The sequence below is a fragment of the Chiloscyllium plagiosum genome, unplaced genomic scaffold (assembly GCF_037043375.1).
Source record: "Chiloscyllium plagiosum isolate Xiang-an unplaced genomic scaffold, Cpla_swu_hap1 HiC_scaffold_2, whole genome shotgun sequence".
Lineage (NCBI taxonomy): Eukaryota > Metazoa > Chordata > Chondrichthyes > Orectolobiformes > Hemiscylliidae > Chiloscyllium > Chiloscyllium plagiosum.
The window spans coordinates 143,922,472-143,950,283 of NW_028270140.1; the positions used below are offsets into that span (position 1 = coordinate 143,922,472).

The 27,812-nt window shown below is 43.6% G+C and overlaps 1 non-coding gene across 1 annotated transcript; it reads right to left on the bottom strand.

Annotated features, from left to right (window-relative positions):
* Positions 1–22,378: 22,378 nt before the first annotated feature.
* Positions 22,379–22,486, bottom strand: LOC122539731 (U6 spliceosomal RNA). The gene has a single exon (XR_006309166.1). It is a non-coding gene; the product is annotated as a U6 spliceosomal RNA (small nuclear RNA).
* Positions 22,487–27,812: the final 5,326 nt, after the last annotated feature.

Sequence of the window (27,812 nt, forward strand, 5' to 3'; positions counted from 1 at the left end):
ATAGCATTACAGCTGTGCTGAGGGAGGATATTCCTGTAAATACATCCGGGGAAGTTATTTGGGTGGAACTAAGAAATAAAAAAGGGATGATCACTTTATTGGGATTGTATTATGGACCCCTAATAGTCAGAGGGAAATTGAGAAACAAATTTGTAAGGAGATCTCAGTTATCTATAAGAATAATAGGGTGGTTATGGCAGGGGATTTTAACTTTCCAAACATAGACTGGGACTGTCATAATGTTAAGGGTTTAGATGGAGAGGAAGTTGTTAAGTGTGTACAAGAATTTTTTCTGATTCAGTATGTGGATGTACCTACTAGAGAAGGTGCAAAACTTGACCTACTCTTGGGAAATAAGGCAAGGCAGATGACTGAGGTGTCAGTGGGGGAGCACTTTAGGGCCAGCGACCATAATTCTATTCGTTTTAAAATAGTGATGGAAAAGGATAGACCAGATCTAAAAGTTGAAGTTCTAAATTGGAGAAAGACCAATTTTGACGGTATTAGGCAAGAACTTTCGAAAGCTGATTGGGGGCAGATGTTTGCAGGTAAAGGGACGGCTGGAAAATGGGAAGCCTTCAGAAATGAGATAACAAGAATCCAGAGAAAGTATATTCCTGTTAGGCTGAAAGGGAAGGATGGTAGGTAAGGGAATGCTGGATGTCTAAAGAAATTGAGGTTTTGATTAAGAAAAAGAAGGAACCATATGTCAGGTATAGTCAGGATAGATCGAGTGAATCCTTAGAAGAGTATAAAGGAAGTAGGAGCATACTTAAGAAGGAAATCAGGAGGACAAAGAGCGACATGAGATAGCTTTGGCAAATGGAGTTAAGGAGAATCCAAAGGGTCTTTACAAATATATTAAGGACAAAAGGGTAACTGGGAAGAGAATAGTGCTGTTCAAAGATCAGCAAGGTGGCCTTTGTGTGGAGCCGCAGGAGATGGGGGAGATTCTAAATGAGTATTTTGCATCAGTATTTACTGTGGAAAAGGACATAGAAGATATAGAATGTAGGGAAATAGATGGTGACATCTTGCAAAATGTCCATATCACAGAGGAGGAAGTGCTGGATATCTTGAAATGCATAAAAGTGGATAAATCCCCAAGACCTGATCAGGTGTACCCGAGAACTCTGTGGGAAGATAGGGAAGTGATTGCTGGGCCTCTTGCTGAGATACTTGTGTCATTGATAGTCACAGGTGAGGTGCCAGAAGACTGGAGGTTGGCTAATGTGGTGCCACTGTTTAAGAAGGGCGGTAAGGACAAGCCAGGGAACTATAGACCAGTGAGTCTGATGTCGGTGATGGGCAAGTGGTTGGAGGGAATCCTGAGGGACAGGATGTACATTTTTTTGGAAATGCAAGGACTGATTAGGGATAGTCAACATGGCTTTGTGAGTGGGAAATCATGTCTCACAAACTTGATTGAGTTTTTGAAGAAATAACAAAGAGGATTGATGAAGGCAGAACAGTGGACGTGATCCAAAAGGACTTCAGCAAGGTATTTGACAATGTTCCCCATGGGAGACTGATTAGCAAGGTTAGATCTCATGGATTACAGGGAGAACTAGCCATTTGGATACAGAACTGGCTCAAAGTTAGAAGACAGAGGGTGGTGGTGGTGGAGGGTTGTTTTTCAGACTGGAGGCCTGTGACCAGTAGAGTGCCACAAGGATTGGTGCTAGGTCCATTACTTTTCATCACTTATATAAATGATTTGGATGTGAGCATAATTAAATTTGCAGATGACACCAAAATTGGTGGTGTAGTGCACAATGAAGATTATCTCAGATTACAATGGGATTTGATCAGATGGGTCAATGGGCTGAGAAGTGGCAGATGGAGTTTAATTCAGATAAATGCGAGGTACTGCATTTTGGGAAAGCAAATCTTAGCAGGACTTATACACTTAATGGTAAGGTCTGAGGGAATGTTGCTGAACAAAGAGACCTTGGAGTGCAGGTTCATAGCTCCTTGAAAGTGGAGTCGCAGGTAGATAGGATAGTGAAGAAGGCATTTGATATTCTTTCCTTTATTGGTCAGAGTATTGAGTACAGGAGTTGGGAGGTCATGTTGCGGCTGTACTGGACATTAGTTAGGCCACTGTTGGAATATTGCGTGCAATTCTGGTCTCCTTCCGATTGTAAAGATGTTGTGAAACTGGAAAGGATTCAGAAAAGATTTATAAGGCTGTTGCCAGGGTTGGAGGATTTGAGCTATAGGGAGAGGTTGAATAGGCTGGGGCAGTTTTTCCTGGAGCGTCGGAGGCTGAGGGGTGACCTTATAGAGGTTTACAAAATCATGAAGGGCATGGATATGATAAATAGACAAAGTCTTTTCCCTGGGGTTGGGGAGTCCAGAACTAGAGGGCATAGGTTTAGGGTGAGAGGGGAAAGATCTAAAAGAGATCTGAGGGGCAACTCTTTCATGCAGAGGGTGGTATGTGTATGGACTGAGCTGCCAGAGGAAGTGGTGGAGCCTGGCACAATTGCAATATTTAAGTGGTATTTGGATAGGTATATGAATAGGAAGGGTTTGGAGGGATATGAGCCAGGTACTAGCAGGTGGGACTAGATTGGGTTGGGATATCTGGTCGGCATGGACAGGTTGGACCGAAGGGTCTGTTTCCATGCTGTACATCTCTATGACTCTATGACTCTATAAGCTCGTCATGAAGAGCTCATGCTCGATAGGTTGGCTCTCCTACTCCTCGGATGCTGCCTAACCACACTTTTCGACTCTGATCTCAGCACCTGCAGCCCCCATTTTCTCATTATGGTTTAGATGAGGAAGCTAATTGCAATATCTCAAGATTTGCAGATGCCACAAAGCTGAATGGGAGAGGGAGCTGTGAGGAGGATGTGGAGATGTGGCAGAGTGTTGTGGACAGGCTGAGAGAGGGGCAAACACATGGCAGCTGCAGTATAATGTGGATCAATGTGAGGTTATCTGTTTTGGTGGCAAAACTAGGAAGGCAGATTATTATTTGAATAGCTGTATATTTGGGTAGGGGCATATTCAACGAAATCTGGGTGTTCTCACCAGTTCCTGAAAGTAACAGTGCAGGTGCAGCAGGCAGTAAAAAGGGCAATCTGTACCCTGGCCTTCATTAGTGGGAGAATTCGAATACAGGAATAAGCGTGTTTTACTGCAATTATACAGGGCATTGTGTTAGGCAGACCACATGTGGAATATTGTGTACAGTTTTGGTTTCTTTATCTGAGGAAGGGCGCTCTGGTGGAAGCAGTGCAGCAAAAGTTCACCAAGATGATTCCTGGGATGGCAGGACAGATGTATGAGGAGAAAATGAGTTGGTTGGGATTGGAGTTTCAAAGAACGAGGGACGATCTCATAGAAACCTATAAAATTCCAACAGGACGAGACAGGTTATTTGCAGGAAGGATGTCCCCAGTGGTGAGGAACTCAAGAACCAGGGTTTATAGTTTAAGGATGAGGTGTAAACCTTTTAGAACTGAGATGAGGAGAAATGTGTTCACCCAGAGAGCCTGTGGAATTTACTGCCACAGAAAATGGTTGAGGTCAAAACATTCTGTGTTTTCTTGTGTATAAAGGGATCAAGATATGGGGGGAGGATGGGATTAGGATATTGAGCTCGGTGATCAGAATGATTGTATTGAATTGTGGAGCAGATTAGAGGGGCTGAATGGCCTACTCCTGCTCCTATCTTTTTGGTTCTATGTTTCTATGTACTATATGGTTACACTCCAAGCAGAATTTCATTGCATACTCACGAGAGAACTAATTCATTCAAGTATTAAATCTGGTGGACGAGATAGTAACATTTGATGAAGTGTTATTATCTCAGGGGAGGGGTCTGAGTTTGTCTGCATTCTATAAATGGCAGAAAGTGGTACCTGAAAATTATGTAGTGCTTAAATCAGTCTGATTTAGCTTGACACTAATTGGTGTTCGAGGTCACAATCTCATTTGAAAAACTCTAAATAAATGTCTGTCTAAACTCAACTGGATGATGATGAAAGTATTTGGTTCATCTTTCAGTGGTAATAAAGTCTTTAGCTGCGGCTGCCAGTTTTAAAGTGGATATCAGATCTTTCAGGAGTATTGTAGCATTCAAAGAGCAAGAGATCTAGCTAACAGGCATCAGAATGATGATGCCACAGCCAAGTCAGATCTGAGGAGGATTGTTGCAATGTCTTTGTTTGTTTTTATTCCATTGTTCAGGCCAGCAATGACACCAATTTCATCTCCTCAGGAGGCTGCAGAAATTACCATTTCATAAAAACGACACCTCTTAGTAAGTTGGTGAGCTGCAACAACTCCCCAGATTTAAAGAAAGCAGCAGCTTCCTAGATATGGTTCTGACAGCTCTTTAATTCAGGTGTAAGGGCATCCACAGGGGACCCACAGTGTCAGGGAGTTCCAGTATTTTAACCCAGTGACAATGAAAGAATGGTGATATAATTTCAGGTCAGGACTGTGTGTGGCTAGGAGGGGAACACTCAGGTGCTGGTGGTCTCATGGATTGTGCTAATGCATTAAGATTAGCTGAGAGAGTCGGATTCTCGTCCGGGGGAGTCGGAAATTTTCCTGACCTTGTAACCCCACCTTCCTTTTAAAAGGATCTGCCTGTCCTGTTTTTGAGTTTGGGAAGCCATCTCACAAATGAAACATTAATACTGTCTCTTTCTCCAAAGATACCTCACAATCTGCTGAGTTTCTCTGGCACGTTCTGATTTTGTCATGTGGTCATTAACCCATTGTTGTCTTCAGGAGCTGGCTGTGTGCAAATTGGCTTCCAACTAGCCTACATTGCAAACATTAACTACACCTCAACTGTAAAGTATTCTGAACTGTTATGGGTTCATAATATCTTAGTGCAAGTTTTGCTCCCTATAAAATACCAAACGCAATTCATTGTACATGACAAACTTTCAGCGCCTCAAACACCAATTAGTGTCAAGCTACATCAGACTGATTTAAGCACCACACAATTTTCAGGTAACACTTTCTGCCATTTATATAGTGGGAACTAACCCAATTGCCCTCAAGATAACTATGCATTAATGCAGACAATGTGATTCCGATTTCTACCAGATCAATCATTGTCTGGATATGAACCAAGTACTAAGTACCTATCAAGAGAGAAAAATGCTTCAAACACACATCAGTTAAGGTGACATCTGTGTTTGGTGACTGAGTTTGATTTTCTTTCATCAGAACTGGATGAAGATAGACAATTGACTCATTGTAGTCAAGATTAGAGTGGTCTGGAAAAGCACAGCAGGTCAGGCAGCATCCGAAGAGCAGGAAAATCGATGTTTCGGGTCGGAGCCCTTCACCAGGCTCCTGCTCAAAACGTCTATTTTCCTGCTTCTCGGATGCTGCCTGACCTGCTGTGCTTTATCAGCACCACTCTAATCTTGACTCTAATCTCCAGCATCTTCAGTCCTCACTTTCGCCTAATTAACTCATTGTAACCAATGAAACCATGTGCAAGTGCTGTAGGCAGTTAAAAAGTAGAAAGAGATTCCTGGTGGTGAATTTAACCTGAGGGATAGAGCAAAAGGAAAGTGGCTGTGTCAGGTTTAGATGTGAAATGAAAAGAGGCATTGTCCTGCACTTCTGTTAATTGTAACACAAATTGACTCTGATTAATTAACTTTTGTTCTTTCATAGTTTGCAGGCGTTGTCACTGTTACTGGTAAGATTGGTTGCCCCATCCTGAATTGCTTTTGAACTAAGTGACTTGTAAGGCTATTTCTAAGGGTAACTACATGCAAACCACATTGCTGTTGGTCTGGAGTCAAATATAGGCCAGACCAGGTAAGGATGAAAGATTTCCTTTCCCTCAAGGATTTGAGTGGATTGAATGAGTCTTTTGAGAATCAATTATTATTGTCATGACCGCCATTATTAAACTTGAATGATTTGTTCATTGCTGCAGCTGTACAAAACCCTGGTTAGCTCCCATTTGGCGTATTATGAGCAGATCTGGGCACCACATCTTGGGAAGGATACATTTGCCTTGGAGGGAGTACACATGGCTATACAAGAATGATAGCTGGACTTCAGGGATTAAGCAGAGATTTGAGGAGAGATAATACAAGTTAGGCCTGTTTTCTCTAGAATTCAGAAAGTTGAAGGGTGGTCTAATAGAAGTCTTCAAGATATTAACAGGAAAAGACAGGGTAGATAAAGATAAACTATTTCCATTGGCTGGGGATTCTAGAATTATGGAGTACAGTCTGAAAATTAGGGCCAGATCATTCAGGAGAGATCGTAGGAAACATTTGTGCACACAAAAGTTGGTAACTGTTTGGAACTCTCTCCTATAAATGACGGTGGGTGCTTGATCAGTTGTTAATTATATAACTGATAGATTTTTTTGTTAAGCAAAGATATTACAGAACATGGGCCAAAGGCAGGTACAGGTATATGGAGTTAAGCCAGAGATGAGCCATGACCTTATTGAATGGCAGAATAGGTTTGAGAGGCTGAATGGCCTACTCATCTTCCTATGTTCCCATAATTGAAATTAAATTCTACCAGCTGTCAAAGTGACTTACACACCCATGTCCCCAGATCATTAAACTAACCCTCTGGCCTGTTAAGTCGAGTCAAGATTAGAGTAGTGCTGGAAAAGCACAGCAGGTCAGGTAGCATCCGAGGAGCAGGAAAATCGACATTTCGGGCAAAAGCCCTTCATCAGGCACCTGTTAAGTCGAGTGACATTCCCACTTTGCGTTCCTCACCATAACTCAACTGCACCATATGGATCATTGTCTAGAACACAAGGCAGCACAGATAAGTCGTACCAGTTAACCACACTAGGGAATCATCGATGACTTGGTGTAACACTTTGAGCCAATTAAAAAGGAAGGGCGGTACTGAAATTGTCAGCAGATTGAGAGAGAGAGTTGTTGAGAGTGACCATTTATTATCACTGGTATGGTTCACCCAGGGACAATATTTTATTGGGCAGACTGTCATAAAGCACAGGAACAGAATCACCATACTAAGTAACATCTTCAATGAACCTCCAGGCGAAGCATTGCTGATGATTCCTGCTTTCTATTTATCTGTTTGGGTTTCTTTGGGTTGGTGATGTCATTTCCTGTGGTGATTTCATTTCCTGTTCTTTTTCTCAGGGGGTGGTAAATCAGCTCCAAGTCAATGTGTTTGCTGATAGAGTTCCAATTGGAATGCCATGCTTCTAGGAATTCTCATATGTATCTCTGTTTGGCTTGTCCTAGGATGGATGTGTTGTCCCCTGAGAGCCACCCCCTGAGAAAAAGAACAGGAAATGACATCACCACAGGAAGTGATATCACCAACCAAAGAAACCGAAATGTATAAATAGAAAGCAGGAATCATTAGCAATGCTTTGCCTGGAGGCTCACTGAAGATGTTACCTAGTATGATGATGAAATGTCTGAACCTGAACCTTCCAGCTCAGCAAACATACCTACATCCAGAACATCAACCTGAGCTACAAATCTTCTCAAAACTTGCTAGCAGGAATTAAAGGTTAGTTACTCAGTGACCGAATCAAAACCCATTTTCTAAATTTGCAGATGTTACAGATTTGGTGGGTGTGGGGAGGTGATGGTATGGACAATACTAGGAAGGGGCTGGTATAAAGAAGGTATTATGTGGTATTACTGCTGGACTGTTGATGGAGGTGATGTTCCAAGGAGCTGGGTTCAAATACCATCATAACAGATGGTTAGAATTTGAATTTGGTAAAAATCTGGAATTAAGAGTCTAATGATGACCATGAAACCTTTGTCAGGAAAAACCCATCTGGTTTACTAATGGCCTTTCGGGAAGGAAATCTGCCATCCTTGTCTGGCCTACATGTGACTCCAGACCCACAGCAATATGGTTGACTCTTAACTGCCCTCTGGCCATTAGGGATGAGCACCTCATGCTGTGAATACATTTTTTAAAATTACAGGAAGACATCAATAACCATTCAGAATGGGCAGCTTATTAGAAAAGTAAACTCAGTGTGGATAAGCATAAGAAATCCTGAGGCATCCTGACTGGATAAATATGGAGAAGATTTTTTTTATGGGAGAATCTAGAACTAGAGGTCAAAGGTTAAAAGTCAGGGATGGCTCACAATGAGGTGAATTATTTTCTCACAGGGGGTTGTGAGTCTTCCTGACATGGTGATGGAAGCATTGTTCTTGAATAATTTTAAAACAGGAGTAGATATATTTTTGTCGATAAAAGAGATGAAAGTTTATCAGGGATAAGCAAGAATGCAGCTTTGAGGTTACAATCAGATCAGCTATTGTTTCTGAATGGCAAAGCAGGTTTAAGGGGTTCCTATTCCTAGTTCATTTATCAGCATCGAGATCCACTGGTTGGAGCCATACCCAGCACATCAGCAGATGGTTATGGTTGGCGGAGGTCAGTCATCTCAGTTCCATGACTTCTCTGCAAGAATTCCTCAGGGTAGTGCCCTAGGCCCAACCACCTTCAGCTGCTTCATCAATTACCTTCTCTCCATCGCAAATTCTGAAATGAGGATGTCTGTCAATGATTGCCCAATGTTCAACGTCATTCATGACTCCTCAGAAGTAGGCTATGTTCAAATGCAACAAGACCTGGACAAAATCCAGTGACAAGTAACAGCCGTGTTACATAAATGCCAGACACTAGTCATCTCCAACAAGAGAATTACCCTACTATCAGCATCCTGGAGTTTACCATTGACCAGAAACAACAGGGGTGATAATGGTGTAATGGTAATGGGATTTGGCTTGCTATCCAAATCACCAGCTTAATGTTTGAGGGACATTAGTTTGAATCTCATAACGGCAGATGGCTAAAATTTTAATTCAATCGTTTAAAAAAAAAACTGGGAAATGCAAGTATGAGCTATTAACAAACAATAAATATCAGAGTTAAAAACAGTTAGTCAAATGGGAACCATGTAACAATTGTTGATTGTCATAAAAATCAGTCTGGTTCTTTCACATCCTTTAGGGAAGGAAATCTGCCATCCTTACCTAGTCTGGCCTACGTGTGACTCAGACCCACAGCAATGTGGTTGACTCTCTACTGCCCTCTGGGCAATAATTGCTGGTCTATCTTGTGATACTCAAATCCTATGAATGACAGATGACAGATTTCCTTCCTGAAAGGGGTTTGTAAATCAGATGAATCCTTACACAAGGAGCCAGCTGGTACTGCGTTTTTAATCACCAAACTGAATTTAAATGCCCCAGTTGCCATGGTGGGATTTGAACTTGTTAGTCCAGACCTCCGGAGCGCTAGTTTAGATACATAATCACTGTGCTCCCTCTCTAAGTACAGCAGGTACACACCAGGCACAGCATAAATAGAAACATTATCAGAAATATATTCCTTGTCAATGCTGTGCAGCATTCTTGTTATTCAAGGCTAATTAGCAAGAGCTCAATGTTCCTGAAAAATGTGCTGCTGCATTTTGCCAAGTTTGTTGCTCACCATCAGAGCTTTGTAGAACCTGTCTGCTCATTAATCGTCAATGCTCCAGAAACTAGGAGAGTGAATAGGACACTGGGCCCTTTCAGCCTACCTAGCCATCCAATATGATCCTCTATCTCAATGCTCTCCTCCCAGTTTCTCCCCATACTCTTTAGTGCTCTTAAAATCAAAAGATACATCTACCTATATCTCGAATATAGTAAGTGATTTTGTCACCATAGCCTTCTGTAGTACAGAATTCCACAGGTTCACTATTCTTCAGGTGAAGACAATTTTCCTCATCTCAGTCCGAAATGCCTACTTCAAATCCTTAGTCCCCTAGTCCTGGACTCTTCACCCAGAGGGAAACATTCTCCATAGTCTGTCCAGCCCTGTTGGAATTTTATATGTTTCAACCAGATCCCATTTTTTCTTTCAAAACCTTTGTGAATACAGCTCCAGTTGGAGCAATCTTACCTCAAGCCATGAGTCCTGATAACAGTCTTTCAGTGACATTTAATTCAAGAGAGGTTACACAATAGGAAACCCTATAGTTCATCTGTGTTCAACTGGATGCTCTTAGTTCAATCAATAAATCAAGAAAGTAATGATTGGGAACCACCTGCCTGCTAAGATCTATCAATCTCTTAAATAGACACAAGGACAGAGGCTTTGGTGTCACATTTCCAAAGATCCAAAAACCTCCCCTTATTCAATAAATTTCTTCTGATCTCAATATTCAATATGCTGATACTACGGCACAGATATTCTAGCAGCCAGAGAGGCATTGTCACAAGAGTTGGGCGTTGAGAACATGCAGAATTCCTAACTCCAAGGAAGATTGAAAGTTCCGATGGAAGGTTTGTCTGTGTCTGGGAAAGCGAGAATCAGAGGATTCAAAGAGTTCTGCCTCACTCGGGAAAGGTTAGAGGATTAAATATTGACTGAAATTCCTGGGTGACTGCTAAATGGAATCTTCAAGTCACCACCGATCATCCCAACGCACTGTTCCACAGGAACTGCCAAGGTGACTGGCTGGGTCGCCGAACATTTAAATCACAGAGTATTGCACTGAAATTTTGGTGGTTTCAATAATAATCTTCTGCCCCAATAGTGTTCAGGACTGAGCTGACAGGGGAGTCCAGAACATAGGGTCACACTTTAAGGATACAGGTTAGGCCCATTTCAGACTGAGATGGGGAGACAGTTCTTCACCCAGGGAGTAGGGAGCCTGTGGAATTCTCTGCCACGGAAAGTGGTTGAGGACAAAACATTGAATATTTTCAAGAAGGAGTAAGATCTAGATCTTAGGTTTTAAAGGGATGAAAATGTTTGAAGAGAATGAGTGAACAGGAGACTGAGTTCGATGATTGGCCATGATAATATTGAATAGCAGAGCAGACACAAAGGGCCGAATGGCCTACTCCAGCTCCCATTTTCTGTGCTTCTATGATTCCTGGACAGTTCTCCTCTGTTTTGTAATAGGAGGCTGTTGGCCAGGAGTTCCAGAATAAAAGTCATGTCAATATATCTGTGTATTTTTTTCATCTGATCAAGAGTGGAAATAACATTTCTGATTCAATTCAGGCTTTCTGAGCCATTTATGTTCCCTACTTTAGATTCTCCAGGCTTTGTAAACAGCGTCTCAACAGTTACCCCTTTAGATCCTCAAATTATTTTATAAGTTGCAATTCAATTATTCCTCATTCTTCTAAACTCCTGAAACTATAGCCCACTCCCAGAATGAAACAAAAGCTGTTTATGCAATACCAGGGAGGTGCCACAATGTTGCATGTGCCATCTTTCAGATGAGACATTAAAGGGTGGCTATGTGTTTTCTCACAGACTGATTTAAAAGATCCAATGGCACTGTCTGGAAACAGATCAGTAGAGTAATTCCCAGTGTCCTGGTCAATATTTCAGCCTCAACCCACATCCCAAAAACAGATTGTCCCAAATTATCCAGTCACTTATTCATGATTACTTACCTGGATAGTTCCTTGGAAATGTTGGACAGAAAAATCCCAGTCTAAAGCCTAATGCCTAGATAACCACATGACTGATGCCCCGATCACTCATACTGAAACCCCGAATTCATAACTGATCATCCAATGACACCCTGAAAACAGCAAGTAAATCCTGATGACTAACTTGCACTTCCCCACCAACGTGATCTGATTGCCCTTCCTGAGCACACAAACCCTGTCGACCAGATTATCTCCCCTAACCTGATTTGATTGCAACTCCCAGCAACCTCTGACTGACTCTATCCACCTCACCCACTCACAACCCTATTCACCAATCACACTTACTACCTCACACATTTCACTCACTTGCCCACCCTACCTGTTCACTAATACTCACCCACTCACCACTCGCTCAATCACTAATACTCACACTATCACTCACTCACCAACTCACTTACACTCATGCACTCACTAATGCTCACCTAATCATCCACTCGCCTACTCACTAACACACACCCACTCGCCCACTCACTAACACACACCCACTCGCCCACTCACTAACACACACCCACTCATCCACTCACTGACACTCACCCACTCACTGACACTCACCCACTCACTGACACTCACCCACTCACTAATACTCACCCGCTTACTGATACTCACCCACTCACTAACACTCACCCACTCACCAATACTCACCCACTCACTAACACTCACCCACTCACTAACACTCACCCACTCACCCACTCACTAACACTCACTGACACTCACCCACTCACTGACACTCACCCACTCACTGACACTCACCCACTCACCCACTCACTAACACACACCCACTCACTAATACTCACCCACTCACTAATACTCACCCACTCACTAACACTCACCCACTCACCCACTCACTAACACTCACCCACTCACCCACTCACCCACTCACCCATTCACCCACTCACCCACTCACTAACACTCACCCACTCACCCACTCATCCACTCACTAACACTCACCCACTCACTAATACCCACTCAGCCACTCACTAACACTCAGCCACTCACTAACACTCACTAACACTCACCCACTCACTAACACTTACCCACTCACTAACACTCACCCACTCACTAATACTCACCCACTTACTAATACTCACCCACTCACTAACACTCACTCACTGACACTCACCCACTCATTAACACTCACTGACACTCACCCACTCACCCACTCACTAATACTCACCCACTCAGCCACTCACCCACTCACTAACACTCACCCACTCACTAACACTCACCCACTCACTAATACCCACTCACCCACTCACTAATACCCACTCAGCCACTCACTAACACTCACTAACACTCACCCACTCACTAACACTCACCCACTCACTAACACTCACCCACTCACTAACACTCACTCACTCACCCACTCACTAACACACACCCCACTCATTCACTCACTCACTAACATTCACCCACTCACTAATACTCACCCACTCACTAATACTCACCCACTCACTAATACTCACCCACTCACTAACACTCACCCATGTACTAATACTCACCCATTCACTAACACTCACTCACTGACACTCAGCCACTCATTAACACTCACTAACATTCACCCACTCACTAACATTCACCCACTCACTAACATTCACCCACTCACTAATACTCACCCACTCACTAATACTCACCCACTCACTAACACTCACCCATGTACTAATACTCACCCATTCAGTAACACTCACTCACTCACTGACACTCACCCACTCATTAACACTCACTAACACTCACCCACTCACTAACATTCACCCACTCACTGACACTCACCCACTCACTAATACTCACCCACTCACTCACTCACGACCATTCATCCACTCACCCATTCAGTAATATTCATTCACTCATTGCTTCCCTTGCCCAATAAGTAACATTCACACTGAACATACAAATTTGCCATTGGGCAACCAGTGCTGTAGAAGGGGCATGTCCCTTACTGCACCAACACCTGCATCCTTTCAGATGTTCAGAGGTAAGTGCACAGTTATCTAATGGATCGGTGTGGGATACTGTCATTCCAACACTGATTGGAAAACCTGTGTCATTGTCTGGGCAATAGTTCAGAGTTGTTTGTTGGAGCTGGTTGAGCATAAATTGGCTCCTGCGTTACACAGGGTGGCGACACTTCAAAAGGCACCACATTTGACAAATTACTGCTAATAGCTTTCTGGGAAGGTAAATCTGCCACCATAACCCTGTCTGGCCTACACTCCAGACCCACAGTAATGTGTTTAATTTTTCGCTGCCCTCTGAAATGGCCTAAGCCACACCATTTATATGATTACGCCAACAAAGAAGAAGATCAGGCCACTGAGCCCTTTGAGCTTTCTCCAACATTCAATAAGATCATGGTTAAGCTGACTCTCCATTCCTGCATATCCCCGATAATCTTGTTGGTCATCAAGAATCTATCTACCTATTCCTTAAAAATATTTGAAGATTCTGCATCCACTGCTTGTTGACAGAGGGAATTCCAGAGACTCACAGACCTCTGAGAGACAAATTGTTTCTTCATTTCTGTCTAGGATTCAGAGACACCCCATGTGTTAAACTATGATCCTTAGTCCTACATTCTCCCATGACAGGAAACATCCACCCAGTCAAGTCCTCTCAGGACAATAAGGAATAGGTTCCTAAGTAGTCATGCCCACATCCAATGAAAGAAGAAAAATAATTGCTGTAAAGTGCATTTGGACATCCTTTGGTCATAAAAGGTGCCACATAAATCCAAATATTTCTCTTTACTGTTGTTCCAACCATGACCTATGGTACTGTGTTGCACTTATAGTTTAATTAGAGGCTCAATGTTCTTTATCATGATTCACTTCTCCCTTTCTCTTTCCCCTTGATGCATTAAAACATGCAGCAAATACATTTTGAGGTAAACTAGACAAAGCGAAATGCGTTGCTCAGTTTTCCAGCCCTGTTGCACTGCTAAGCTTCAGGAATCAAACTTAATCTAAAATCTTTCCCGAAACAAGTTGCCACCAAATCACCGATTGACAGCAGGCAGAAGTGTGAAGGTGTCAAACAGACTTCGCTAAATACAGGTGTTCAGCTTTATCAACCTGGGCGAAATGTCTGAAAATAAATGACTTCACACAACTTCAGGAGCAAAACAAATTAGCTCAAGAGTTCCCTCTACAGTTCATTGAGTTTGTGACTTTATCACAAGTACATTATTACTGCATGTGCAACATTCCAACACAGCAAGGGTAAGTTTTCGGCATGTTTGATTAAACAAGATAATGTTCCATTCATAAAAAAACACATTTGGTTTATGAATATTGTGCTGTTTTTAACCATTGTCTCAAATCAACTCAGATGCTCCACACATCAGAAAAGTCTCAGGTACTATACTGACTCTCATCAGTTTCAGAATGAATAAGTATTCAAGCTAACTCTCTCTTGGTTAAGTATAATCTGCAGCAAATCTCCTCAAACCAAACTTCACACATGTAGCTCCATCGTAACATTGGTTGCACTGTTCACCAGCATTACAGAATTCCTACAGTGTGGAATCAAGCCATTTGGTCCCCATCAACTCTCCAAACAGCATCCCATCTGGGAGTGGAATGGGTCCTAGCTTGAGCAGATGTGGCAGAAGCGGAGGAATTGGGAGAATGGAACTACCAACTACCCCATCCCTGTAACCCTGCATTTCCCATGGCCAATTCACCTAGCTTGCACATCTTTGGACTGTGGAGCCCCTAGAGGGGCACACAGACATGGGGAAGAATATACAAACTTCACACAGTCACCCAAAGGTGGAATCAAACCCATGTCCCTGGTGTTGTGAGGTAGCAGCGCTAACCACTGAGCCACTATGTTATGCTGTGGGTGTTGAGTTTGCAATAAATGCCAATCTCCTTCTATACCAGTTAAACTCAGAGTCATTCTGGCGCATAAGGAGGCCATTCAGCCCATTGAGTCTATGTGCAGGAATTCCATTCAATCCTGTTCTCCTGTTCAATCCTGGTTTTGCTGCCAATTTTTAAAAAGTCACATGTTTCAGTAGTTGCATTTAAAAATATTAGGTCTTTTTTCTTCAGTTTTCATAATCCTTTGGAAATCAATGTAAGGTATATTTTGAGGGGGGGGGGGGGGCGTGAGTGGCATTTTCTCATCTAATTCACACAATCTCCCACTGTTATCAATATTTTTATTGAAGTGCCACCAGGATTGTTACAGAAAGATTGATATTTTCTCATGAGCATGGATGGAAGTTTGAAATGTGGAAACCAAGTTTAAACCGAGCCGCACTCTGTGATTTGCAAACTGCAGACAATATTCATGCAGCAAGGCCTTGGACAACCAACTTCCCGTCAAAACCAGACCCAGGCCTGCATCTGCCAGGCCAAGGGATAATGGGCACATTGTTTCAGAATGAGCCTTTGTTAACTCTCCCTGTGAAGCACCTTTGTGAGAAGAACATCATGCAGACTTAGTGGCACCCAGCTCAGTAGGAGGCCAGAGGAGACAAGCAGGAAGCCGGAAGGACACAGCAAGCCAGGCTGCATCAGGAGGTAGAGAGGCCGATGCTTCAGGTGTAACCCTTCTTCAGGACTGGAGGTGGGTATAGGCACTGTGCCCCAATTCTTCCGACATTCCGACATCGGCGCAGCGCCCTTCACCTGGCCTGAACTGGAGCACAACTTCCAACCTGCCCTCAAATTCATTTGGTCCATCTCGGACACCTCCCCCCCCCCACCCCCCCCCCCCCCCCCAACTCCCCCCCCCCACCCCCAACACTCCTTTCTTGACCTTCTTCATTTCTATCGCCAACAACAGTTTCCAAATGGACATCTACTACAAACCCACAGACTCCTATGACTACCTGGACTACACCTCCTCCTGCCAGTACCCTGCAAGAACTCCATTCCATTCTCCCAATTCCTCCGCTTCTGCCACATCTGCTCAAGCGAGGACCCATTCCACTCCCAAGCATCCCAGAACAATGTGCTTTTCCACCCTCTGTCATCCAGACAGCTCTCCACCGCACCAACTCCATTCCCCATTCCATTGCTCCAAAAGGTTTAGATGGAGAGGAATTTCTTAAGTGTGTACAAGACAATTTTCTGATTCAGTATGTGGATGTACCTACTAGAGAAGGTGCAAAACCTGGCGTACTCTTGGGAAATAAGGCAGGGCAGGTGACTGAGGTGACAGTGGGGGGGCACTTTGGGGCCAGCGACCATAATTCTATTCGTTTTAAAATAGTGATGGAAAAGGATAGACCAGATCTAAAAGTTGAAGTTCAAAATTGGAGAAAGGCCAATTTTGATGGTATTAGGCAAGAACTTTCGAAAGATGATTGGAGGCAGATGTTCGCAGGTAAAGGGGTGGCTGGAAAATGGGAAGCCTTCAGAAATGATATAACAAGAATCCAGAGAAAGTATATTCCAGTCAGGGTGAAAGGGAAGACTGGTAGGTATAGGGAATGCTGGATGACTAAAGAAATTGAGTCTTTGGTTAAGAAAAAGAAGGAAGCATGTGTCAGGTATAGACAGGATAGATCGAGCGAATCCTTAGAAGAGTATAAAGGAAGTAGGAGTATACTTAAGAGGGAAATCAGGAGGGCAAAACGGGGACATGAGATAGCTTTGGCAAATAGAATTAAGGAGAATCCAAAGGGGTTTTTACAAATATATTAAGGACAAAAGGGTAACTAGGGAGAGAATAGGGCCCCTCAAAGATTAGCAAGGCAGCCTTTGTGTGGAGCCACAGAAAATGGGGGAGATACGAAATGAATATTTTGCATCAATATTTACTGTGGAAAAGGATATGGAAGATATAGACTGTAGGGAAATAGATGGTGACATCTTGCAAAATGTCCAGATTACAGAGGAGAAAGTGCTGGGTGTCTTGAAAAGGTTAAAGGTGGATGAATCCCCAGGACCTGATCAGGTGGACCCAAGAACACTCTGGGAAGCTAGAGAAGTGATTGCTGAGCCTCTCGCTGAGATATTTGTATCATCGATAGTCACAGGTGAGGTGCTGGAAGACTGGAGGTTGGCAAACGTGGTGCCACTGTTTAAGAAGGGCGATAAAGACAAGCCAGTGAACTATAGACCGGTGAGCCTGACCTCAGTGGTGGGCAAGTTGTTGGAGGGAACCCTGAGGGACAGGATGTACATGTATTTGGAAAGGCAAGGTCTGGTTAGGGATAGTCAACATGGCTTTGTGCGTGGGAAATCATGTCTCACAAACTTGATTGAGTTTTTTGAAGAAGTAACAAAGAAGATTGATGAGAGCAGAGCAGTACATGTGATCTATATGGACTTCAGTAAGGCGTTCGACAATGTTCCCCATGGGAGACTAATTAGCAAGGTTAAATCTCATGGAATAAAGGGAGAACTAGCTATTTGGATACAGAACTGGCTCAAAGGTAGAAGACAGAGGGTGGTGGTGGGGGGTTGTTTTTCAGACTGGAGGCCTGTGACCAGTGGAGTGCCACAAGGATCGATGCTGAGTCCTCTACTTTTTGTCATTTACATAAATGATTTGGATGCGAGCATAAGAGGTACAGTTAGTAAGTTTGCAGATGACACCAAAATTGAAGGTGTAGTGGACAGCGAAGAGGGTTACCTCAGATTACAACAGGATCTGGACCAGATGGGCCAATGGTCTGAGAAGTAGCAGATGGAGTTTAATTCAGATAAATGCGAGGTGCTGCATTTTGGGAAAGCAAATCTTAGCAGGACTTGTACAGTTTTTGTTGCAAACGTTTCCTCCCCTGGCTAGGCGACATCATCAGTGCTTGGGAGCCTCCTGCGAAGCGCTTCTTTGATGTTTCCTCCGGTGTTTATAGTGGTCTGTCCCTGCCGCTTCCGGTTGTCAGTTTCAGCTGTCCGCTGTAGTGGTTGGTATATTGGGTCCAGGTCGATGTGTTTGTTGATGGAGTTTGTGGATGAATGCCATGCCTCTAGGAATTCCCTGGCTGTTCTCTGTCTGGCTTGCCCTATGATAGTAGTGTTGTCCCAGTCAAATTCATGTTGCTTGTTGTCTGCGTGTGTGGCTACTAAGGATAGCTGGTCGTGTCGTTTCGTGGCTAGTTGATGTTCATTTATGCGGATTGTTAGCTGTCTTCCTGTTTGTCCTACATAGTGTTTTGTGCAGTCCTTGCATGGTATTTTGTACACTACATTAGTTTTGCTCATGTTGGGTATCGGGTCCTTCGTTCTGGTGAGTTGTTGTCTGAGCGTGGCTGTTGGTTTGTGTGCCGTTATGAGTCCTAGGGGTCGCAGTAGTCTGGCTGTCAGTTCCGAGATGCTCCTGATGTATGGTAGTGTGGCTAGTCCTTTTGGTTGTGGTATGTCCTCGTTCCGTGGTCTTTCTCTTAGGCATCTGTTGATGAAGTTGCGCGGGTATCCGTTTTTGGCGAATACCTTGTATAGGTGTTCCTCTTCTTCGTTTTGCAGTCCTGGTGTACTGCAGTGTGTTGTGGCCCTTTTGAATAGTGTCCTGATGCAGCTTCGTTTGTGTGTGTTGGGGTGGTTACTTTCATAGTTTAGGACTTGGTCTGTGTGTGTGGCTTTCCTGTATACCCTTGTAGTGAATTCTCCGTTCGGTGTTCTCTGTACCATCACGTCTAGGAATGGGAGTTGGCTATCCTTTTCTTCTTCTCTCGTGAATCGGATTCCTGTGAGTGTGGCGTTGATGATCCGGTGTGTTTTTTTTTATATCAACCACTACAGTGGACAGCTGAAACTGACAACCAGAAGCGGCAGGGACAGACCACTATAAACACCGGAGGAAACATCAAAGAAGCGCTTCGCAGGAGGCTCCCAAGCACTGATGTCGCCTAGCCAGGGGATGAAACGTTTGCAACAAAAACTTCCAGCTTGGCGAACAGAACCACAACAATGAGCACCCGAGCTACAAATCTTCGCACAAACTTTGAGGACTTATACACTTCATGGTAAGGTACTAGGGAGTGTTGCTGAACAAAGATACCTTGGAGTGCAGATTCATAGTTCCTTGAAAGTGGAGTCACAGGTAGGTAGGATAGTGAAGAAGGCGTTTGATATGCTTTCCTTTATTGGTCAGAGTATTGAGTACAGGAGTACAGGAGTTAGGAGGTCATGTTGCAGCTGTACAGGACATTGGTTAGGCCACTGTTGGAATATTGCGTGCAATTCTGATCTTCTTCCGATTGTAAAGATGTTGTGAAACTGGAAAGGGTTCAGAAAAGATTTATAAGGCTGTTGACAGGGTTGGAGAATTTGAGCTATAGGGAGCGGCTGAACAGGCTGGGGCTGTTTTCCCTGGAGTGTCAGAGGCTGAGGGGTGACCTTTTAGAGATTTACAAAATTATGAGGGGCATGGATAGGATAAATAGACAAAGTCTTTTCCCTGGGGTGGGGGGAGTCCAGAACTAGAGGGCATAGGTTTAGGGTGAGAAGGGAAAGATATAAAGGAGACCTAAGGGGCAACTTTTTCACGCAGAGGGTGGTACGTGTATGGAATGAGCTGTCAGAGGAAGTGGTGGAGGCTAGTACCTGCCAGCACCCGGCTCATATCCCTCCAAACCCTTCCTATTCATATACCCATCCAAATGCCTCTTAAATATTGCAATTGTACCAGCCAAAGGGTCTGTTTCCATGCGGTACATCTCTATGACTCTATGACTCTAAACACAATAAACACAAAGTCCCCCTTGTCCTCACCTATGAGCAGCACGGTGGCACAGCAGTTAGCACTGTTGCCTCACAGCGCCAGAGACCATGGTTCAATTCCCGCCTCAGGCAACTGACTGTGTGGAGTTTGCACATTCTCCCCATGTCTGCGTGGGTTTCCTCCCACAGTCCAAAAAAGTGCAGGTTAGGTGGATTGGCCATGCTAAATTGCCCGTAGTGTTAGGTGAATGGGTAAAATGTAGGGGGGTGGGTTGCGCTTCGGCGGGTCAGTGTGGACGTGTCGGGCCGAAGGGCCTATTTCCACACTGTAAGTAATCTAATCTAAAACCCCACCAGTCTCTGCATCCAACACATCACCCTTAAACACTTCCACCTTTGATCAGAAACTGCTAAAAAGCAGGCGTGAGGCCTTCAGATCAGGAGACCCACTCAAATATAAGGAATCCAAGTATGATCTTCGCAGAGCCATTAATAATAGCCAAGGACCAATACCGATCCAAACTAGAGACCCAAACAGACACCCGGTGACTATGGCAAGGACTAAATGACATCACAGGTTCTAAAAAGAGACAGTGCAAGAAAGCAGACGATGACACAGCCCTCCCAGATCATCTCAATGCCTTCTATGCTAGCTTTGAGTAGAATTTTGCCGGAGAGATAACACCTATTCTTACAAGTCCTGACGAACCTATCCACCACGGTTGGTTGAATCTCAGATGGCGGTGGAAGACCTGGAAAAATGGTGCACTAAGAACAACCTAGCTCTCAATGCCGACAAAACCAAGGAACCCATTATTGACTTTCAGCGTGATGTTACTCGTGCCCCCCTACACATTAACAGCACAGAGGTGGAACGACTGGAGAGTGTCAAGCTCCAGGGAGTGGTCATCCACAACAAGCTTTCTTGGACTCTTCATGTGGATGCACTGGTTACAAAGGCCCAACAACATCTCTTCTTCCTCAGGCAGCTGAGGAAAATTGGCATAACAGCGAATACCCTTACCAACTTTTATCGGTGCGCTATCGAGAGCATTCTGTCTGGATGTATCACTACCTGGTATGGTAACTGTACCATTCAAGATCGGAGACGGTTACAGTGAGTGGTGAACTCAGCCCAGACAATCACAAAGGCCAACCTCCCATCTGTAGAATCCATCTACTAGGCCCGCGGTCAAGGAAAGGCCAACAGCATTCTCAAAGAATCATCCCACCCTGGCAATGTTTTCTACAACCTCTACCATCAGGGGGAAGGTGCAGAAGCCTGAACACACACCAACCGGTTTCGTAACAGTTTCTACCCTGCTGTTGGCAGAATACTGAATGGACCCACAAACTTTTAACTTTCGCCTGTACCTGTGTTTTTGTTTTTGCCGCTGTTTACCTATTATTTACTAATCTAGGCTACTTAACTCTGCGATCTGCCTGTATTGCTCACAAGACAAAGCTTTTCACTGTGCCTCGGTACACGTGACAATCAATTCAATTCAATTCAGTAGGAGGCCATAGGCATACTGCGACAAGGACAGCACTTCACTGTTGAAGTTCAAAAACCATGTTCTACAACCTCCAAATATAGAAAGTTGTCACCTCATTGGATCTTCCTGCCCCTGCCTGATGCTAATATCGAACACAGGCCGCAGAATCTTTGAGAAGGGTGAAAAGAGGACAATAAAAGAGCCAGCTCACTCTACTTTTGGCACCTTCTTTAATGGTGTCCCCAGAGAAAGCACCTTCGACTGGTAGCCGAGCAGCTCAGTACCTCCAGCCTACTTGAAGGAGACAACCTCGAGACTAGAACCAGCCCTAGACAAGAGGAGAAACCCAAATTGATGACTGCAGATCCTAAAATGTCAGCCAATGCTCAAAAACCAAGGAATAGTCTGTCCAGCCTTATTGGTATTACCAGTCCTTTCAGACAAACAGTTCAAATAGAATCATAGATTCACTACAGTGTGGAAGGAGGCCATTCAGCCTGTTAAGTCCACACTGACCCTACAAAGTGCATCCCACCCTGCTACCCTATCCTTGTATATCCCATGGCCAATCCACTAAGCCTAAACATCCCTGGACGCTATCGGGTAATTTAGCATGGCCAATCCACCTAAACTGCACAGCTTTGGACTGTGGGAGGAAACAGGAGCATCCAGAGAAAAGCCACGCAGATACGGGGAGAATGTGCAAACACTACCCAGACAGTTGCACAAGGATGGAATCAAACCCGGGTCCCTGGCACTATGAGGCAGCAGGGCTAACCACTGAGCCATAACTCCACCACACAATATGAAACGCTTCACGAATTTGCAGAGGAATCTTTGCACAGGGGTCACGCTAATCTTCTCCGCATTGTTCCAATTTTAGTAAATGTGCTGCTGAAGCGAGCAGTAGGGACCTGCAGAAAGGCTGTAGAGAATCCTTGGAAGTGCATGTCAGAACCACATAGCTAGTGTAGATTTCAGACTGTTCACTTTGAGAGTTGAGACCCTTTACTAATGAATCACGCGAAGAGATTGATAATGTTTGATACAGTTTAATTAAAATACAATGGCAGAATCTGCTATATATCATTCTCCCTTGGTTGAGTGCTCAATAAAGTTGTTTTGAACTTTTCCCTGACTCTTGTCCCTTTTGGCTATCTCACCATGTAATGTGCATGAGTTAAAAAGTGTTACTGCATACTGGTCAAGGTAAGTCAAATGCCCACCCATCACTTGACAATGGGATGTGTAAGTTACTGGCTATGCCAGCTTATCAGTAAAAATAAACTAGGAAGAAGGCTGAACTGCAAACTCTGTGTCATCAATTTAGTGAAAAGGTTGCTGGTTTAGAGTCATAGAGATGTACAGCACAGAAACAGACCCTTCGGTCCAACTCATCCATGCTGACTAGGTATCCTAAATTAATCTAGTTCCATTTGCCAGCATTTGGCCCATATCCCTCTCAAGCCTTCCTATTCAAATACCCATCCAGATGCCTTTTAACTCCCCACCCAAGGGAAAAGATCTTATCTATTTATCCATGCCCCTCATGATTTTATAAACCTCTATAAGGTCACCCCTCAGCCTCTGACACTCCAGAGAAAATAGCTACAGCCTATTCAGCCTCTCCCAATCACTCAAACCCTCCAACCTTGGCAATATCCTTGTAAATCTTTTCTAAACCCTTTAAATTTTCACACCATCTTTCCAATAGGAGGGAGACCAAAATTACACAGTACTCCAACAGCGGCCAAACCAATGTCCTGTAGGGTTGCAGCATGACCTCGCAACTCCTATACTCAATGCACTGACCAGTAACATGTTCTGTGTCTGACCTGCGTTACTCACTCTTTGCTGATCATGTGTTCAGTCACATGAAGAATCCCCTCCACTGTTACTGAACAAAGAAGAACAAAGAAAATTTACAGCCCATGAACAGGCCCTTTGGCCCTTTAAGCCTGTGCCGATCCAAATCCGCTGTCTAAATCTATTGCCCAGTTCCTAAGGATTTGTAGCTCTCTGCTCCCCACCTACTCATGCATCTGTCCAGACACACTTTAAATGAATCTACACATGCCTGCTTCTACCACCTCTGCTGGCAACGTGTTCCAGACACCTACCATCCTCTGTGCAAAGTACTTTCCACGTGTATCCCCCTTAAACTTTTCACCTCTCACCTTGAGCACGTGACCTCTCGTTATTGAATCCCTCACCCTGGGAAAAAGCTTCTCTCTATTCACCCTGTTTATACCCCTCATGATTTTGTTCACCTCAAACAGGTCCCCCTTCAATCTCCTTTTTTCTAATGAAAACAATCCTAACCTACTCAATCTCACTTCATAGCTGGCACCTTCCATACCGGCAACATCCTCGATAACCTTCTTTGCTGCCACAGCCTTTTGGTAATGTGGCGACCAGAACTGTACACAGTATTCTAAATGTGGCTGAACCAAAGTCTTGTACAATTTTAACATGACTTGCCAGCTCTTATACTCAATACCCCATCCGATGAAGTAAGCATACCATATGCCTTCTTGATCACTCTATCCACCTGTGCAGCAACCTTCAGGGTACAATGGACCTGAACTCCCAGGTCTCTCTGCTCATCAACTTTTCCCAAGGCTCTTCCATTTATAGTTTGCTCTAGAATTAGACCTTCTAAAATGCATCACCTCACGTTTGCCCGGATTGAACTCCATCTGCCACTTCTCCGCCCAACCCTCCAGTCTATCTATAGTCTCCTGTATTCTTTGACAGTGCCCTATCCTTTCTGCTACTCCACCAATCTTCATGTCATCTGCAAACTTACCGATTAGACCATCAATGCCTTCTTCCAGATCATTTATGTATATCACCAACAACAGTGGCCCCAACACTGACCCCTGTGGAACACCACTGGCCACTTTCTCCATTTCGCGAAACTCCCTTCAACTACTACTCTGTCTCCTGTTGCTCAACCAGTTCTTTATCCATCTAGCTAGAACACCCTGCACACCATCTGACTTCACTTCCTCCATTAGTTTACCATGGGGATCTTTATCAAATGCCTTACTAAAGTCCATGTATATGACATCTACAGCCCTTCCTTCATCTATCAACTCAGTCACTTCCTCAAAGAACTCTATTAATTTGGTAAGGCATGATCTCCCCTACACAAAACCATGTTGCCTATCACCAAAAGCCCATACTCTTCCAAATATAAATAGATTTTATCCCTCAATACCTTCTCCAGCAACCATCCCAACACTGACGTCAAGCTCACTAGTCTGTAGTTACCTGGAATATCTCTATTATCCTTCTTGAGCAGGGTAACGGCAAGAATATCAAACGCAAGCATATTCTTCACTATCCTATCTACCTGTGACTCCACTCGCAAGGAATTGTGACCCTGTATTCCAAGGTCTCTTTGCTCAGCAACACTCTCCAGGACCTTAGCCTTTAAGTGTATAAGTCCTACCCTGATTCGCCTTTCCAAAATGCAGCACCTCACATTTACCTAAATTAAACTGCATCTGCCACTCCTCGGCCCATTGGCCCATCTGATCAAGATTCTGCTGTACTCTGAGGTAGCCTGAGACTTGCAGGAATATCTGGAGCAACTTGCATTTAAAATAGATCAGGCTCAGCAGGGACAGCTATGGAAACACTGGCTTAAACTCAAAGCTATGCTAGAGAAAATGACAGACATACAAAAATAAATGGAGATGCACAGCCTGCATGATAAGAAGCTAATAGACCACTCCTCCAGAATTAAACATGAGAAATGACGCTGTAGTGAGTGAATTCCAACAGAAAATAGAGGAAACGAAACAATCACTGATACAACAAGTGACAGCAATCCAGGCTTCCAAAAAAGAGAAAGGAAAGATATTTTTAAGGTACTGCATATGGTCTGAAAGTCAAAATATACTGGACCCCGTGAGAAGACTAAAACTTTGGTAAAAATAGAAGAATGAGTGAGAGCCATTCGAGGAATAAACCAGAAAATACAAAGGAGATTTGAACGCCTTGAAACCATCTGAGGAATGAAATTAGTCAAAGACTAAGTTGATGCAAAACCAGGTCATTGTGTGCCACCATAAAAAAATTCTGAAACTGCAACTGCAGTCCATCAAACCAAAAATGGTATGACTGACACTGTCAATGATCACCCTGAAAATCGCAAACATCTACTGACAACGTCCCCATCATAACAGTGAGATTAAAGACTAGGTGATTGAATGGTTGGATAAAGCCATGCTCCATTTCTTCTTTTTGACTGATGTCCAGTGACTTTTGATTACCATCAGAGATGGTAGTGGAGGTTCAACATAACATCTCATGTGAGAGGTAGCACCCCTGACAGTGCAGCACTCCTTCAGTCCTGCACCACAGAACAATATTAGATTGCACACTGAGGTCAATGAGTGACTCTTGCAGAATTTCCAAAGTTGCAAAAGGCAATGAGAGAAATTTCCACGGAAATTCATCACCTCCGACCTCTCTACAATCCACACATAAAGGTCAACAGTAAGGGTCATTGAATGACATGAAAGTGTGGGGTGGAGATTAAATTACCCAGCCTGAGAAAGGTACAGATGGCACTAGCATCTGAAGAAGGAACACGGCTCCGAAAACTTGTGTTTTCAAATAAACCTGTTGGCCTATAACCTGGCGTCGTGTGATTTTTGACCTTGTCTAACCCAGTCCAACACCAGCGCCTCCACATCATAGGTTTCCTGAGACATCCTATCCTCAAGAAATACTCCAAGTACTTGACTAGTTACACTTAAGTCTATTGATCTTGACCTCACAAAGGTCATATCAATCTGTTTTAAAATATTCATATCTTTTAGTGAAGTAAGGGTAGGTCCGCAAGGCTTTCAATCCGTCATCGCCTTGAATTAGTTATTAAGCACAAGTGGATAAATCAGTTACTTCCTTTTGTGGAATGCATTGATATGTGTTTAGCAAGGCAGACATTTTGATCACAAGTAGCTCTGATATTGATAATAGGCACACAGAAAACAAGACTCGAACTTATCCAACTCACTACAATCCAACACAGCCTTACCACGACAATCATAGAATCATGGAATTTTACAGTACAGGAGGCAATTTGACCCATCATGCCTGTACGAGCTCCAGAAAGAGCTACCCAGCTCAACCCACTCTCCAATCTTCTCTCCATAACCTTCTATTTCATCGCTTTCAAATATGTCCCTCCAGCTTTCTCTTGCACCTTCTTATGGAATCCATTACTCTCACAGGAAGTGCATTCCAAATCCTTTTTTTTAAATTCATTAATAGAATGTGTGTACCCCTAGCTAGGCCAACATTTATTGTCCATCCCTAATTACCCAGAGGGCAATTGAGCGTCAACCACATTGCTGTGAGTCTGGAGTCCCGTGTCTGCCAGACTGGGTAAGGATGGCAGTTCCCTTCCATTTGTGAACCAGATGGGTTTTTCTAACAATCAACAGTCATCATTAGACTCTTAATTCCAGATTTTTATTCAATTCAAATTCCACCATCGGCCATGGTGAGGTTCAAAGGCAGGTACCCAGAACATTACCTGGGTCCCAGGATTAAAAGTCCATTGATAATACCACTAGGACATCACCTCCCCAATACGAACAACTCTTCCATTAAAGTCATTTCTCCTCATCTTACTCCTCGCTCTCTTGTTGACAATCCTGCTATGTGTGACCCCTAGTTACTGACATACCAACTGGTGGAAATAGAATAAACTTCCTTACCCTCTCGAAATGGTTCATCATTTTGATCCCCTCAATAACATCACCTCTTAATCTTCTCTGCTCTAAGGAGAACAAATCCAATCTCCCTAATCTTAAATCCTTTGTTCCATATCATTCTAGTAAATCTTCTTTGAACTCTCTCCAGGACTTTAGCATCTTTCCTAAAATAAGGTGCCCAGAACTGAACACAATAAATGATAACCACTTGACATTTGATAGGATCTACTTTTTATTTTGTGTCCTTCTAGTTATTAATGTTCCATATCTTGAGTCACTTTTATCTCCATCTCAAAAAGCGGTAGTTTCAGGTTTCCACTCCATGGACATAGAGTCACAGAGCTGTACAGCACAGAAAGACATCCTTCAGTCCAACATGTCCATGCCAATCAGATATCCTAAATTAATCTAATCCCATTTTCCAGCATTTGGCCCATATCCAAAGATGTGCAGGTCAGGTGAATTGGCCATGCTAAATTGCCCATAGTGTTAGGTATA